The sequence below is a fragment of the Mercenaria mercenaria genome, chromosome 16 (genome assembly GCF_021730395.1).
Source record: "Mercenaria mercenaria strain notata chromosome 16, MADL_Memer_1, whole genome shotgun sequence".
NCBI classification, from domain to species: domain Eukaryota; kingdom Metazoa; phylum Mollusca; class Bivalvia; order Venerida; family Veneridae; genus Mercenaria; species Mercenaria mercenaria.
This window is the reverse complement of record NC_069376.1, coordinates 25,488,082-25,504,092: the sequence shown is the minus strand read 5'-3', so window position 1 is coordinate 25,504,092 and position 16,011 is coordinate 25,488,082. Positions and strand designations below refer to the sequence as shown.

Here is a 16,011-nt window from a genome sequence, read left to right as displayed (position 1 = left end):
ATTAACCATGATCTACCAAAACAAGCAAGCAGCATAACTCAGGTGAGCGATCTAGGGCCATCATTGCCCTCTTGTTTGAATTCGGGTGGCGGTTTTCCCCACTAGCTACAGCAGACGACCCCTGGTGGGACTGGAACGTTCAACCTCCCATCACCGAGATGGATGCCTAAACAACTTGGCCGTTGTTTATGGTATATTCTAATATGAAAAATGCCTTCATGTTTCCAAGGTTACCAGATATGATTAATTATGCATATATTGCTGTATCAAATCATGAAGTAAAAATACCCACCACCCCCATCTACCTGTCATGCCCCTCCCCCCTCCCCCACCCCCCCCCCAAAAAAAACAAATGAATATGAATATAATGAAACTGTGCAGTTGACTATAGATTCCATATACAAGATAAGCTCACAAGTATTGGATGTTAATTTTGTTGAGGATAAATTTAAACTTCCTAAATTCAAGCTGTTCACGTGATTTTCAAGTATCTTCTGTTTATATTTCTTGTGTTGATTAAGGAAATTAAAATCCTGTTCAGATAGAGAAAGTTTACAGATCAAATGGGATTGGCAGTTAATTGAATCTTTAAAAAGATTACATTCAAAGAATTTTAGCTATGTCGAGCTGAATAAATACTTACATAAGCTAAAACAGTATACAGTGAATATTAAAGTTAATAGGGATGTAGATGGATTTGTTACTTGACAAACATGGTCCAGAACATTGATTTTCGTAGGCATACAGTTTCGTGGTTTCAGCCAACATGGATTATTTACTTTAAGAATTATAATTATCAGTGGGGATTTTATTTGTTGTTTAGGATTTATTTTTTTCATGACATTGTATTAATAGATTAACTATGAAATTCATGGAAACAAGTTCCCCAAGAATGATAATCATTTCTCAGTATGGGATGTGGGATGTTGTACTTTTTGTTCACTATGGTCACAGAGCTCTAGTATTGATTTTGATATCGGTCATTTGGGCAGCAGACATTTTGCTTTTTATATGCCGGGGGTGGGGCGTATTATGTGAACACCTGTGGCATGACAATGTTTGTGGTCATAATATCTCAACCAAGTCCAACAACCATCCGAATCGCCCCCGTAAATATTTAGGCACTCTTAGGTTGGCCTTTGAATTACTCGAAAAACTGCCAATTTAGCCTTGTTCACTCTCTTAGTTGAACAGTTTTCATCTGATCTTCACCGAACTTGCTGACAATGTTTTTGGTGATAATATCTCAGACAATTCGTTAGCCACCCAAATCGCCCCAGGCACTCCTGGATTATAGCCCTTGAATTACTCGAAAAAGTGCCTAATTATAGCCTTGACCACCCTCTTAGTCGGACAGTTTTCATCTGATCTTCACCAAACTTTCTGACAGTTATGTTTGTGTTGATAATATCTCAGACAAGTTCGATAGCCACCCAAAACGCCCCAGGCACTCCTGGGTTATAGCCCTTGAATTACTCGAAAAACTGCAAATTTAGCCTTGTCTGCCCTCTTAGTCGGACAGTTTTTATCTGATCTTCACCAAACTTGCTGACAATGTTTTTGGGCATAACATCTTGGCCAGTTTGATAACCAGCACTCTTGGATTATGGCCCTTGAATTATTCGAAAAACTGCAAATTTAGCCTAAGATGTCCGCCATTTAAGTCAGACAGTTTTCATCTGATCTTCACCAAACTTGCTGACAATGTTTTTTGGCATAATATCTTGGCAAAGTTTGATAACCACCTTAATTGCCCCAGACACTCTTGGATTATGGCCCTTGAATTTATGTAATTGAGTATTTTGATGGGCGTATTTTGTGACAGTCTGGCACTCTTGTTTGTTAAATCATTATTATATTTAAATGAAACTTGGTGTAATTGTTAGTGCATTATATAACAAGGAAACTTTGGAGAGATTTATGGTCCAAAGTCAGTGTCTGTTAATAAGAATAAACTTTTACCTTTGTTGAGTAACCTTACTGAAATGTTTCAGTGAAATTTTCTTATCCAAGTGGAAACACTTAGTTGTGCTATGGGGGTCAAAGCTGTAATAAACAGCCAGGACAGGGAAATTGACACAGTGTTTATGCTTAATGGCAGGTTGCTGAACAAATAGTCAGCTGTCTGCTTAATACAGGTAGTCACTAAGACAGGTTTGCCTGTATTTCATTGAAAATTGGAATTTAAATGCACACCATTCAGAGGAATATTAAGATGTATTTTGGGATACCTGCATTCAAGGTCAGGGTTACTGTTACTAATAATAGAAATTAATCCCATTGTACTAGATATTAATAGATTCAAGACAGGTAATTTTGTTTTGATATTTATTTTGAGGTGGTCTTTACTGCAAGGTGTGACTGTATGTTTTGAAACTGACTAAACTTCCAGATATTTCACCTTCATCTTTAACACTTATTAAACCCATGTCATTTTATGCCCACATGTTAACAGATAATTTTTCAGTACTTGAGATATTCCTAGGATCATTTCCTTTGTAAGAATTGTGATTCTATAGTAATTAAAAGCTGGAAGGGTGGACAGGTTTGGGGGGAGTGCAAAGGTTAAAAGAAGAGATTTTTTATCAACTTGAGAGTCGTTCATTCATTGGGAGTACTGTTGGCAGTGTTGGCTTCAATACAGTTGAAATTAACAGTTCTTAAATGCCAAAACAAGCCCGCCTCTTTATTTAATAGGGAGGGTGCAGATCTATGTATCACAGAGTCATGAGTCTGATCCTCTGGCGAGGCATATGTTTTTGACGATTTGATAAACGACATTGTGTCTAAAGTAATTCATCCTCCACCTCTGATTCATGTGGGGAAGTTGGCAGTTACTTGAGGAGAACAGTTCTGCACTGGTACAGAATCCAGGAACACTGGTTAGGTTACAACTGCCCGCCGTACTTACATAACTGTAATGCTGTTGAACGATGGTGTTAAACCCCATTAAACAAAACAAACAAATGCCAAACAGAAATGGCATTATCACTTGAATTGCACACATGAGGAAAACACCAGTATCCTATATAATAGACCTATTAGGAAATAATAACTGAAAATATCTTTTTAAAAGCAAAATTTTTTCTGTTTCATCTTTAAAGGAAAACAAATTATTGATTTTGTTAGTCAGTCATTGTAATACTTCATTGAAAAAATATAAAGCATTGTGTTTGGCAATTAAGAATAAATTGGATCTTTGATTAAATAAAGTTTTGATGGGCAAAAAAAAATGATATTTGTTTTCCATATCCCTGGAGGAACATAATGCACATTTCCCTTGCTGCCATAGATAGTTGAGGGAGAGAATTTTCAATTAAGGAGAGTGTCCATCTAGTAATTTAGCACTCTAGAAATATATCTATTGGTTTTGTTCATTTTCAGTTGTGTAGATGAAAGGGGAAGTATTTTAGTTAATTAAACACAGATGGGAGCTCTGACACACCAAACAGTTTCTATCTTTCTCTTGAGTTTCCTTCAAAGGTTTTTGTCAAACTTTGTTTGCAACATCCTTGTTTTAATCTGTCTGAAATTTGTTAAGATTTTTTTGCTTTAATTTGCATATTAGGAAATCAAAGGGGTAGAAATTTCGCCCCAGATACAGGACGGCCAATAACCTGCAGATACCCAGGTACATGACTTTATTTGTCATTTGAAAATGATGATTTGCCGTTTCTCTTTTTGTGTGATAACATATTAATGCTTTTAAAAGAACTTTCTTGATTTTTTACAGACTAAAGGACTGTTTTAAGCTCACCTGTCACATAGTAACAAGGTGAGCTTTTGTGATCGCCCTTCGTCCATCATCCGTTCACAATTTCTTGTGAACACGATAGAGACCACAGTTTGCAGTCAATTTTAATCAAACTTGCACACAACTTGTATTGGCATAATATCTTGGGTCCTTTAGAAAACTGGCCAGATCCCATCATGGGTTCCAGAGTTATGGCCCTTTAAAGGGCCAAAATTTACAGTAATACTATTTTTTGGCTTGTTAACACGATAGAGACCACATTTTGCATTCAACTTTAATCAAACTTGCACACAACTTGTACTGGCATAATATCTCAGTTCCTTTCAAAAACTGGCAATATTCCATCGTGGGTTCCAGAGTTATGGCCCCTTAAAGGGCCAAAATTTGCTATTTTTGGCTTGTGAACAAGATCAATAGAGACAACATTTTGCAATCAGCTTTAATCAAAATGTTAACCATATTGAGAAGGTGTGTTGCGCTTATGACCTGGGTCTCTCAGGTCAAGGTCACAAAATGATTCATACCTAAACTATTTTGGCATATTTTGCGCAGACAAGTGTAGCATTCTTTGGCACGCTTTGGAGGCATTTGTCACTTTTATAATAGTGTTTCTTTTATAATGTAACTTATTTTTATGTTGGACCAAGTTGGATCATTAGAATTTCATGGTCAGATTGTCGACTTGATCATTTTTCGCATGTTTCCGTGACCTCACATACAGTCGTATTGTGACTGACATAGCAAAATTTAATGTGATGAAAAACAGCCTCTTTCTACTTCCTTAAAGCTTTCAATGACTGTATTAAAACAGAACTAATAAGTCAGGTATCTGTTCCATGAAAAAATACCTGCATGATACACCTAAAATACAATGTCATCAAAATCGAATGAATTATTCCCAGTAAGGTAAAAAAAATGATATAATTATGTGGGCGAAAATGTCACGAAACCCGACAAAAAGCAGAGAAATATACTGGGGGAATTGCAGAAAATGTTCCTGATAAATTAATAATTATTAATGCATCACGAAAATACTGTTTCAGGCGGTGAAATAAATAAAATCGCAAATAGAATTAGAACAGAAACAGTGAACAGTGCTCCTACTTTTTATCAAAGCGAGATAAAAAAAAAATGCACCATCCACACTGTAACTCTTTAACCACCTCTGTTATTTAATTGAGTTTTGTAATTTATAATTCATTATCACATCTATTATTGTTTTAATCTATACATTCTATTTATTATTCATTTGTTTGTCTGACTTAATGCACTTACATTAATTGAAGCACTTAATTGTACTTAGACTATTTTACTGCACCAAACCTGTGACTGGGTCACGACATGCGTACCTTTTTTAGTCTTAGAGGTATATGTGTGATGTACACGTGTTTGTGCCAAGTTTATTGATGTATTTCAGCCATGTTTTGTTTTACGTTACTTAAGGCTGTATTTGTTTCGCTTGCGCTTATAAATACCAGTGGTAAAATTCACTGGTATTCCACTAAAAGTTTACCACTTGTATACCAATGGAATACCGCTGGTATTCCTGTGAAATATCTGGGGGTGTTTCTGTGGAATACTGCTGGTATGCCAGTGGCATAACACTGTTATACCAGTGGTAAACTTTTAGTGGAATACCAGTGAAATTTACCACTGGTATACCATTGAAATACCACAGGTATTGGTATTCCACTGGCATTCCAATGACATTTTAACTGGGGAACGTGCATTCAGGTGTCCCACTTAATGGCTTAAACTTAATGCTTATAGGATTCTTGCATTGTACAAAATTATATAACTAAAGATAAATTTTTAGTTTTTCTGATACATTTAATTATTAATGAGCCACACCATAAAAAAACCAACATAGTGCATTTGCGACCAGCATGGATCCAGACCAGCCTGCATATCCGCGCAGTCTGGTCAGGATCGATACTGTTCGCTTTTAAACCCTGCAATTAGAGAAACTGTTAGCAAACAATATGGAACCTGAATAGACTGCACGGATGCACAAGCATGTCTGGATCCATGCACAGTCGCAAATGCACTATGTTCAGGTTTTCTCATTGTGCAGCTCATTTTATGATGAATCAAACTTACATGGACATAACTTTCGTATTCTGTTGTTTGATAAAATTAAGATTTAGACCTAATTTGCTACATTCTTGTACAATCATTATGCTCTCAGTGTTATTTTCGCTAACCTGATATATATAGTGTTTGCAAAACAGTAGGCTCTAGTGAAGTTGCAATGATGTTCTTTTCCAGTGTCAGTGTTCTAGTAAAATACTGAACTTGAATCTCAGTTTAACCTTTATCCTGCTATCGGCAAATGATCCTGCCTTTGTGACCAGTGCAGACCAAGATCAGCCTGCACGTTCATGTAGTCTGATCATGGTCTGACTGTTCACTATATATTCAGTCAGTACATTTTCAGTGAACACCCCTTCAAATAATAAATGGCACTGCCCAAATTGTATGACAGACCAGTCCATTATAGAAATTTAGCAGGCTAAAGGTTAATTTACTTAAAATGTTACTTAAATGTTACAGCAGTAATATATCTGCATTCTATCATCGGGACGCTAGATTGAAAATGGAACTGAATTAATAACAAGCGTGGAGTGAGTGTATCAGGATGATAATCACCTAGCTACCACGTAGTTACCGCGACCGAGAATACAAGAGTTTGATGTTTGTAGTGGACGCCCTTTTGATTGATAATTTCTGTCTCTTAAATTCATTGATGGCTCAAGTAAGCACAGTTTATTAAAAATTATTTAAAGCTATCTTGCCATTTGCCTGTCCACCAGTCATCAACTGTTAGAATTCATTTCTTAAATAATCTCCATGAAACTTTCGCAGAATATAGATGGCTACAAGACCATAGTTATTAGTTTGATAATTGAAAAGCTTAGTAATATTGAAAGAGCTTAAAATAATTAGGGATCCTTGTTTGTGCATTGTCATATCATTTATTAAGAAAGTATGTTTCCTTAGTTTGGTCTTTCTTTTCGTGCAGTTGATTAGTGTTATCAGTCTTTTGGTTATCAGCCTTTTGCTTTTTGTTTATGCGTGTTTTGGTTGTCACCTATTTGGTTATCAGCCTTCTGGTTATTATACGCCCGAAGGGATGTACTATGTTCTGACGCTGGTGTCCGTCCGTCCGTCTGACCGTTTTTCGTGTCCGCTCTGTAACTCTTGAACCCCTTGAAGGATTTCAAGGAAACTTTACACAAATGTTCACCACACCGAGATGATGTGCAGAGCGCATGTTTTGGATGTCTCGCTTCAAGGTCAAGGTCACACTTAGGAGTCAAAGGTCATATCTGTTTGTTTCATGTCCGCTCTGTAGCTCTTGAACCCCTTGAAGGATTTCAAAGAAACTTGACACAAATGTCTACCACACCAAGACGAGGTGCAGAGCGCATGTTCCGGATGACTTGCTTCAAGGTCAAGGTCACACTTAGGGGTCAAAGGTCATATCAGTTTGTTTCGTGTCCGCTCTGTAACTTCAGAACTGCTGGAAGGATTTCAAAGAAACTTGGCAGAAATGTTTACCACATTGTAACGATGTGCAGAGCGCATGTTCTGGATGACTTGCTTCAAGGTCAAGGTCACACTTAAGGGTCAAAGGTCATATATGACTTTGCTTTGTGTATATTGCTCTGCATTGCAGTGTTCTTGTTTTTATTTGGCAGATCTCCTTTTTGTACTTAAAAAAATTTTTAGCTCGACTATTCGAAGAATAGTCTAGCTATTCTACTCACCCTGGCGTCGGCGTCGGCGTCGGCGTCACACCTTGGTTAAGTTTTTGCATGCAAGTACATACAGCTATCATTTAAAGGCATATAGCTTTGAAACTTATTTATTCTTTTTCTAGGTCAATTACCAACCTCACTGGGTCAAGTTCCATAACTCTAACATGTATTTTGAGCAAATTATGCCCCCTTTTGGACTTAGAAAATTCTGGTTAAAGTTTTACATGCAAGTTACTATCTCCAAAACTAATGCAGATATTGAATTGAAACTTCACATGTGTCTTCGAGGTTATAAAGCTAGTTGATAGCACCAAGTCCATAACTCTGACCTTCATTTTGGCCAAATTATGCCCCCTTTTGTACTTAGAAAATTTTGGTTAAAGTTTTGCGTGCAAGTACATACAGCTATTACTAAAAGGCATATAGATTTGAAACTTATTTTTTCTTTTTCTAGATCAATTACCTACCTCACTGGGTCAAGTCCCATAACTCTGACATGTATTTTGGCCAAATTATGCCCCCTTTTGGACTTAGAAAATTCTGGTTAAAGTTTTGCGTGCAAGTACATACAGCTATTACTAAAAGGCATATTGATTTGAAACTTATTTTTTCTTTTTCTAGATCAATTACCTACCTCACTGGGCCAAGTCCCATAACTCTGACATGTATTTTGAGCAAATTATGCCCCCTTTTGGACTAAGAAAATCCTGGTTAAAGTTTTACATGCAAGTTACTATCTCCAAAACTAATGCAGATATTAAATTGAAACTTCACATGTGTCTTCGGGGTTATAAAACTAGTTGATAGAATCAAGTCCCATAACTCTGACATGTATTTTGGGCAAATTATGCACCCTTTTGCTATTACCAAAAGGCATATAGCTTTGAAACTTATTTATTCTTTTTCTAGGTCAGTTACCAACCTCACTGGGTCAAGTTCCATAACTCTTAACATGTATTTTGAGCAAATTATGCCCCCTTTTGGACTTAGAAAATTGTGGTTAAAGTTTTACATGCAAGTTACTATCTCGAAAACTAATGCAGATATGGAATTGAAACTTAACATGTTTCTTCGGGGTTATTAAACTAGTTGATAGCATCAAGTCCCATAACTCTGATATGCATTTTGGTCAAATTATGTCCCGTTTCGAACTTAAAACTCTTTTGATATTTAACATTTTGGGTAATAATTTCCTGCTTCTGTGACAATATTTCGAATAGTCGAGCTTGGCTGTCTTATGGACAGCTCTTGTTTTTTGAATTACTTCCCTTTTATGTTACTATAAATAGCTTATTTTGAACGTTTTTATTATTGGCCGTAGGGAAAAACCGAGACCACTTTTCTGTAGTACAACATGGATGGTACCTCCAATTTTAAGGTGTATTTTTACATACCTGTACCTGATAAGGATTTTTTTGTAGACTTTGAATATTTTTTTTGTGGACTTAAATTTGTTTTTTGAAGTTTTCCCTTTGTTGTTCCAGTCCTTTGGGGCTACAACAGTCAAGTTCTTAACATTTTGCTCCTATCCTATGATGTAAGCCTTCGGGTGTATATTGCCCCGCTTGGCGGCGCTCTTGTCAGTCTTTTCGTTATCAGTTGTTTGGTTATCCATCTTTTAGTGCAGTTTTTCTGTGTTATCGGTCTTTTGGTTTTTGGTCTTGGTTATCCATCTTTTGGGTATCAGTTTTTATGCCCCCGAAGGGAGGCATATAGTTTTTGAACCGTCTGTCCGTCTGTCCGTCTGTCAGTCTGTCGGTCTGTCAGTCTGTCGGTCTGTCTGCAATTTTCATGTCCGGTCCATATCTTTGTCATCGATGGATGGATTTTCAAATAACTTGGCATGAATGTGTACCACAGTGAGACGACGTGCAGTGCGCAAGACCCAGGTCCGTAGCTCAAAGGTCAAGGTCACACTAAGACGTTAAAGGATAGTGCGTTGATGGGCGTGTCCGGTCCATATCTTTGTCATCGATGGATGGATTTTCGAATAACTTGGCATGAATGTGTACCACAGTAAGACGACGTGCAGTGCCCAAGACCCAGGTCCGTAGCTCAAAGGTCAAGGTCACACTTAGACGTTAAAGGATAGTGCATTGATGGGCGTGTCCGGTCCATATCTTTGTCATCAATGGGTGGATTTTCAAATAACTTGGCATGAATGTGTACCACAGTAAGACGACGTGCAGTGCCCAAGACCCAGGTCCGTAGCTCAATGGTCAAGGTCACACTTGGACGTTAAAGGATAGTGCATTGATGGGCATGTCCGGTCCATATCTTTGTCATCGATGGATGGATTTTCAAATAACTTGGCATGAATGTGTACCACAGTAAGAGGACGTGTCATGCGCAAGACCCAGGTTCGTAGCTCAAAGGTCAAGGTCACACTTTGACGTTAAAGATCATTTTTCATGATAGTGCATTGATGGGCATGTCCGGTCCATATCTTTGTCATTCATGCATGGATTTTAAAATAACTATGCATGAATGTGTGACACAGTAAGACGATGTGTCGCGCGCAAGACCCAGCTCCGTAGGTCAAAGGTCCTAAACTCTAACATCGGCCATATCTATTCATTCAAAGTGCCATCGGGGGCATGTGTCATCCTACGGAGACAGCTCTTGTTTGGTTATACATCTTCTGGTTAATTATCAGCCTTTTGATTATCAGTTCTTTGGTTATCAGCCTTTTGATTATCAGTCTTTTGGTTATCAGTTTTTTGGTTATCTTTTTGGTTATCAGTCTTTTGGACACTGTCAATTCCATGATCAGGGGATACCATTATTAGTTTGTAATTTCCACACATTCTGATGAAACATGACTTATTCTTCAAGGTCAAATGATTAACATGTGACCAACAAAATTAATATTCTTTTTGCATAAATAATGAAGAAAATAGTAAACTGATTAGGTTTGGATGATTTGATTATGTTTGAGGTCAGTCTGTAGTAAGACTGTTTTGAGTTCAGTCTATAATAAACTGTGACATAATTAATGCCAGGACACTCTTTCTGTGGAGGTGGGTGTGGGTGGGGGGAAGCGGACTTTCATATAGTATGTTTGCACAAGGCGGCTGAGACCTTGCATTTTAAGTCTGAACCAGGAAATTAATTGATGCAACCTTGAAATCCTTAACAATTAAGGCCATTTTCACATAAACTCTTGACTGAAACCAAAGCACTATGATCAATGGGTCATTTCTCATACATGCTGAAAGTTCAATGGAAAGTAAAATGAAACTGAAACTAAAACATCCATAATTGAAATCTTTACTGATCATGTTAGTTTACGGAATTCAGTCCCGAAAAGTGAAAACGGTCACATTTTTTGACAAGATGGTCAATTATTTACTTTTTTCACCCAAATTAAGATTGAGCAATATATGAAAGTCAAAGGGAAAGGACAACCGTAAGCTAATTTAGCTTTCTGTCCAATTCCCTTATTTCTGTTGTTGTATATTATTCATGTAATGACTTATAGAAAATATGTTTAAACCAAAGGTGATTCTAAAATGAAAAAGAAATGGCATCAGTTTGGAATCTGTTCAATGGTGTGGTGTATATGAACCTCTCAAAGTAAATATTTCAAAGTGGTTTTCTCATTATAATAGCCTTCTTAGTTATATATATATATATATATATATATATATATAGTACTAATTAACACACACACTTATGCACTATTTGTACTTTCGTTAATGACTGGTATAGACCATGTTTGGACATAATGACTGCTGTACTCGTTTCTAGACATGCAGTGTTGACATAGGTTTAATTATAGCTTTGTATAATAATTACTGTATTAATGCATGTTGTAACTGACAACATATTTTTAATTCTCGTTATTGCTTTTGTTGTATTGCATAATTTTAAGCGGCTCTGTGGTTTTTGTTATGTCTTTTTTCTTCTTCCTTTTTTTTTCAATAATGGTTTTTGTTAATATGTTTTTTTCTTGTCTGTAAAATGCAATTTTAATTAACTTAAATGTTTTTCATTTTAATAAAACACAGTTACAGTCAAACCTGTATTGAACACTACAGATGAACTTCGTTCAAGCAAACTTGATGGTACCGGAAACATTTGTTCGAGTAATTCGGAGTTTGAGTCATCAAGCAATAGACACCTTATATATAGGGATTTACTGGGACCCGACAGTGAGTTCGAGCGAAGGGTGGTGTTTCGACTGTATAATGTTAGAACAGGCCAAAAGCTTGTCTTTATGCAGTTTGATCTTTCTTCAAAGGAAAAAAGTACAAAAAAAAATTATAAAAATTTGTTTAAAAAATGCATGTATTTCAGTAGAAATGAAACAATTAATTGGACTGTTGAACTTGTGTTGATCTGTGTTCACTGGTGGTTTTAAGCCCGGGTTTTACTGTACAATGCTAACAGTTATGAGGGATAAATGGAAAATTATTGGTATTTCATAGAAACATTACTTGTAGTGTGCACTCTGGTAATTTTCCTGTATTGATTGAAGCCAGTCAATTGGCTGACCACCAATAGATATTGATGATTGGGTAGGGTTTTGATGCTGGTAGAGAATTCCTTACACCACAATAACTGTCATAACTCTATTACCTATCTGATATATATATATATATAGACCTCTCAGAACAGAAACTGATGGTCAGATATATAGAGGTCAGTAGTGGTTGGTGTTTTTTTTTCCTGTGAAAGAATTGTTTTGTTACATATTTGAGGATTTTGTTATATAAATAATTATATAGGATTTAAAATTTACTTTGATGGTATAGTAATATATGAGTGTTTTGTTTTAAATATACTTTTGTGAGAGAATTCTTCACATAATTGTCAGAACTGTATTATCATTCTGTTATGATATTACCTCGGATCTTACAAGATCAGATGTAGAGGTGACTTACTGTTTGTTTTCTATGAGAGAATTGCTATGTGTGACAGAGGTCCCAGTAATTGAAGATTCCATTATCTTACAAGGATTTTACCAGTTACATATTAATAAATGGTATGGGGTGCCATTTTACTACTATCTATTTGAATTCTTTTTACCAATATATCTGTTATTTATCTTTTGAGATTGTTGAATGAATTTTGTGATATCTCAAAACATAGTTAATTGATATCACTAATTACAATTTAAGATATTCATTAAAACTATTTTGTGATATCTTAAAAGGATTTAAAGATACTATAATAAATCACCATAGAATATTGTATATGATGCCGATGACATTCGGTAAACACAATTATTTTTCCTCCTTAGTTAGATTTAATGGTATTATATTAGTAATTAGTTGCTTTTATAATATCTCAAATACATTTTATGATTAAAAGTAAATTGTTTAATTTGATATCTCAAAATATGGTTTATTTTATGATGTCATAAATTTTTATCATGAATGTCAATAAGTCGATGATCATATTCAGTATTAGTATTATTGTACAGTTTTTAAATTGCTTAGTTTATTATGTTATTATAAAATTGATTTAAAGATATCCAAAAGTTAAGTCTTTATTTTAGGATATTAGTAATTCATTTAGTGATGTCATAAAATTGAATTTCAGTTATCCAAAATAGTATTACTATTACTATACATTTAATGGTGTCATAAAATTGATTTAGTGATTTCACAAAATTGATTTATTCTTTACCCTTAATGATATGTTAAAGTCCCATTGTGGTATCGATATTATATTTATTCATTTATCCGTGGATATCATGAAATAGGAATAATCTCTTCATTAAGTTGAATGAAGGATCATGATAGAATAAAACTGATTTTGAAGGTTCAGATGTTCGAATTACTTGTTTAGTGATATCTCTAAATGCATTTAATAATATTTCAAAAATAAGTATAGATATCATAAAATGAATTTGTGATACAGGATGACATATTAATTTAATTTATTATATAATAATTTAATCTATAGTTGCAGTCACCCAAGTTTTAATACAATTTGCATGGTTACGTAGAAAAAAAAAAATTGTATTTGGTGGTGATTTTCCCAGATAGACTCCTAGTAATATCAAAACTTACATTAGGTCCAGAAAGATCAAGCAAGCAACCTCTCTTTTCTCTAAGTATATTTGAAGTTTTGAAAAATCGTTATTTGATCAAAATTTCTACAATTTGTAGAAAATGTTTTGATACGAACTTGTAGTTCAACTACCTTAAGAGAGCAATTACGGTATTATTATTATTTATTATGACAGTCTGTTTCCATTTCTGGTGCATCTTTAAAAGAATAGATTATGATTGTGGACTAATAAGAGACCTGAGTTAATTATGTTAAGAGACCAGTTTTTGTCCTTTTCTTTGGTGGACTCTTAATGCATGCATTACTGTATATATAATAATGCAGTTTCTCAGCTAAGCAGAAAGAATATGAGCCGCGCCATGAGAAAATCAACATAGTGGCTTTGCGACCAGCATGGATCCAGACCAGCCTGCGCATCCGCGCAGTCTGGTCAGGATCCATGCTGTTCGCTTTCAAAGCCTACCGGAATTAGAGAAGCTGTTAGCGAACAGCATGGATCCTGACCAGACTGCGCGGATGCGCAGGCTGGTCTGGATCCATGCTGGTCGTAAAGCCACTATGTTGGTTTTCTCATGGTGCGGCTCAGTATGTTCTGATAGAATTCATGTGATTATGATTTCTATTTTGGGAGATTTTCACAGTCAGTTGTAACATTATGCATTAGATATATACAGAAAACTGTTGTGTAATTACAATAATTATTGTGAAGGAAATTATTAAGCCAGCTAGTGGTCAAGCAAATAAGTTGACCAGCAGATGACCTGTAATTTACTAATTGATCTGATACAGAAGCTTAAATTGTGTAATATAAGTACAGATGAAATCATATCAGAGTGAAAATGAAAAGAATATGTTGGTACTTTAAAGGCATTTTTCACACCACTTTAATCTCACAATTCTGCAAACATTGTGATGTAACGTCTCTGTACTCACATGTTGTTAGAATTACATTTCACTGGTTATATAGTATTGACAAATACAGTGAAATCAGAAACTTTTGTGGCAAACTACTCTTAAAATTTGTAGGGATTAATTTTTGTGGATTTAAAGGTGGTGCATTAATCTGCGCTGTGAAATAATATCCCAGCGAACAAATAAAATTACTTTCATTTTATCTTTGTAAAAATGAAAACATTTCAAACTCATTTCCACAAAAGTAGCGACTTAAGACAAAATCACCAAACATCATCCTGATCTGAGTGTGTCTGAATTAAGCAAATATAATTTTTTCAATAATCTCCATTATTATTGATTCAGTGGAAGAAATTGTAAGTTAATTTACGTCTGTTCTACTTCGGATAGGTATAAAATAGTGGATTAATAAAATTGTTATTGAAAATGTTGCCAGAAATATTATCTGTTCAGACAGTCTCTGTGGATATATTATTTACACAGAAATTAACCCTTAGTCTGCTAAATTTCTATAATGGACTGGTCCATCATTCAGTTTGGGCAATATCATTTATTATTCGAAGGGGTGTTTACTGAAAATTTACTGACTGAATAGCGAACAGTGCAGACCATGATCAGACTGCACGGATGTGCAGGCTGATCTTGGTCTGCACTGGTCGCAAAGGCAGAATTATTGCCGCGAGCAGGCAAAGGGTTAAGTCAGTAAATTGAAGGCCTTGAACCAAGCTAATATAGCTTGCCTCTTAGTCATTTTGTGTTTAGCTCATCTATTTGGACAACATTTGAATTAAGGACATGACACGACTATTTCCGGGTAAATTAGGAAAATTTTGTATACATTCTTTTCTGATGTTTCAGTAAAATCAGTAGAATTGTACCAAAGTTCTGAAAAAAGGAAAAAGAACATTTGAAAGTTGAAATCTTCCTGTTAACAATGACAAGACTGTCGCAACTGAGTAATGATAATTATGCTGAGATACATGTATTGCACAGTCAAAATTATCTTGCCCAAGTTCGAAACTCACATTGGTTATAGTAAAGCATTAAGATTTGTGTATAATTATGTATATATAGTCAGTGTTAAAAGATAACAAGCCGTAATTCAGATTAATATGTCTAATTTAATATTTAGAACTTCAAAAGGTCTTTAATTTGTTGTTATGAAGTAGATGAAAAGGCGCAATATTTATAGAAAAGATGCAAAAGTGTTAATCAATAATCACCCCTTAAAAAATCGTCCTATATATAATATAATAGGGATTTAACTATAATTATAACAATATATGAAACATATATAATAAAATTTATATTATCAAACTTACAAAATAGTGATTTAGGTAAAACTTTATTATAAAACTATATATAGCCAAAAGACTTTTTCATATGTTTGAAACATTATGATATTTCGAGTTAAATTTTACAGCATGTCTTAAAACTGTTCCATTTTTGCGCTGTACTTGGTAACTTGAATCGATTCTGATGATCCTGACAAGTGACATTGTCTTTTTTTTACTGCAGCCGGTCCTATATTGTAACTGACAACTGACCGTTTGACGTACAGGG

General features: G+C 35.0%; 1 protein-coding gene across 1 annotated transcript in view; it reads left to right on the top strand.

Moving 5' to 3' along the window:
* The first annotated feature begins 510 nt into the window (after nucleotides 1-510).
* Nucleotides 511-16,011, top strand: part of LOC123540805 (solute carrier organic anion transporter family member 5A1-like) — a 57,523-nt gene continuing 42,022 nt past the window's right edge. Inside the window, exon 1 of the mRNA XM_053525815.1 lies at nucleotides 511-735. The gene's annotated coding sequence lies outside the window, so the exon portion shown is untranslated. The remainder of the gene's footprint in view (nucleotides 736-16,011) is intronic.